The following is a 2,555-nucleotide window of genomic DNA, read 5'->3' as shown; positions in this document are numbered from 1 at the left end:
AGGGAAGTCAACTAAGGACGGAGTCAACGGAGTCAGACCTATGGAGGACTGGGATGGATTGAACCACAAAAAAAAAAAAAAAAAAACAGACTGGGCCGCCGCAGGGTTTACGTGCTTCGGGGTTTACTCTCTTCGCTTCGAGACACTTCGGGTCGAATTATAGTGAACTAGTTCACTGTAGTATAGTGCCTAGAAATATACTAGCTAGTGTGGCAAGCGCGGGCTAGGCGAAGGTCCCGATGTCGATGATTTCCGGCGGCACCCGCTTGGTGCGCTGTTATGCGGGTGGGTGCATCTGCGTTGAATTCGCGCCGTGATACGTGCGCTCGGAGGAGCGCGAAGCAAACTTTTTTTTTTGTATTTAGAGCGCTCTTTTAAAAAATATTTCGTAATATAAGAACTACGCGAGCTCGTTCACAGTGCGCACATTTTGCAGTACCAAACATAGATCAATTTGTTGACGTATTCTAGCAGTTTGCTTTCGCCCGCAAAAAACACGATACTAACCATGCAACCGTTTTTTTTTTATTTACTAGCTCTCGAGAGCGAAATTATTTCAGAAAGTCTTAAGCCTCTTACCACATAGCCTTCATTTGACCATACTGAAGTGAAAATAAAGAATGACAATAAGGTTAAGCAATAAACTGCACACTGGCTGAAGGAACGTGCGATATGTTCATTGCACTGGAAATTAAAACGTCGAAATCGAGAACATTATGGCAGTGAAATTTAAAGCGCCACCCTCGATTAATTTAAAATACACGCCGATATTTGGAAATTACTTTAAAGGGCTGATTTTGTTGAAGGCGAATAATGAACTTAATATAAACTTCCCCAATCAGAGCCTTTAAAAAAATGCACAAAACTTGCATTGCTTTAGAAAAGCTACTATATTGACATACGTTAAGGTAATAATATTTCCGTTAAAAATCTTGGAACAGCTGTGCTTCACAATGCAGAGCATTAAAAACAAGCATTTTCTTATTTCTTTCTCATGAAGAGCCCAACGCAGAATATTACGACCACGATTTATAATAACTCCACCGATCTCAACAGCTTCCTTATAATTCAACTTGCCCACTTACCAGATAGCGAGATGTTGAAAACTGAAGCTCGATGCCGCACGTGAGAGAGAGAGAGAAAGAGAGAGAGACTCTTTAATGAAGAGACAGAGAATTTAGCCGGCGTTTCAATATCGCTGGCATGCTACTCTGCGTAGGGAGGGGAATTTGGGAGATAAAGACTGAAGGAGAGCAGCGTGGAAGAGGTGGAAAAAAAAAACGAAGATAAAATGCAGCCATGAAATGGGTACTAAGGATGCAGTGGCGAGTATTGATGTAACCTATGGAATGATGGAGTGCATAGTCCGACGAATGGGCTGACGAAGTTCACTGCAAGAAGAATGCATGAAGGTAACCTGCAAGTGAATTTAGAGCTTATCGAGATGTCCAATGTCTTTTAAATATGTAAAAAGAAAGTTCATTGCAAGTCTCTGTTGCCTGAAGCAGGCTAAGGGGCCTAAAACTTTGTCCATTGTTAGGGGCACTGGGCATAGCTTCTGCATGCAATGTTCATAGTACGCACGCTCGTTAGCATACGCAGGGCACTCAAGCAGGATATGTTCCACAGTTTCTATCGAAGCACAGTTGTCACAATGCGGACTGTTCATTTGTCCAAAACGGTATCGCAGGCCATTTGTATATGCAGCATTCAGACGAAGTCGGTGATAAAGTGCATGTTTCGAGTTGTCGAGGAATTCTGGGTGAGAGTCTTGATCTAAGATGTGGGTCGATTGAGTGAAGAAATTGGCACTGATGTGTCGGCAAACTCCAAAGCCGATACGTTTCTTCGTACGCAAAACTTTTAGTCATTTGGGACGCATCAGATTTCGTGAGAAAACTTCGAATGTATCTCTGATGTTGATGGCCCTTACGGGCCGCTTCATCTGCTTTTTCATTAGCCATAATGCCACAGTGAGCAGGTACCCACTGAAATGTTATGCAGTGGCCTGCGGCAATAGCTAAATGATGGATATACCCAATGTCCAGGGAAACTGGCTGGTGATTCGTTTTCTTCAGCAGGTTGGCCAGGATCTGCAGAGATGCTTTTGAATCGGTGAAGATAACCCAACGGCCGGCGGTTCGGCGCAGGATGTAAGAAACAGCTTCCTTAATGCCGTGAAGCTCAGCTTTTGTAGAGGAGGTCCTCCGCTGCAGCCGGTAAGAAAGGGCATGGCCTGTTGAGGGCACATAAAGGCCACAAGAAGAAGTTTCTTTAGTAGTTGAACCATCGGTGAAGATATGGGTGTGCTGCGTATATTCTTCGATTAAGTAGGCGAGAGTAGCTTGCAGAAGTGCTGCCTGTGGCATGCGGCTCTTTGCATTCGCACCTGGAACAGACTTCTTCACCTTTAGAGGAGAGAGTGTCCATGGAGGAAAGGCCAGAGGTAGTAGTTTCTGAGGCTGATTAATAGTAGGAAGGGGCAGGAGCTGCACTGCCTGGCCAAAGCTAGAGTTGCTGTGAGTTAGGTGGACACGGTGTAGGAAGTGCTTCTT

This window comes from Amblyomma americanum, chromosome 1 (assembly GCF_052857255.1).
Source record: "Amblyomma americanum isolate KBUSLIRL-KWMA chromosome 1, ASM5285725v1, whole genome shotgun sequence".
Taxonomy (NCBI): domain Eukaryota; kingdom Metazoa; phylum Arthropoda; class Arachnida; order Ixodida; family Ixodidae; genus Amblyomma; species Amblyomma americanum.
The sequence above is the reverse complement of the archived record's forward strand: the minus strand, read 5'-3'. Positions refer to the sequence as shown.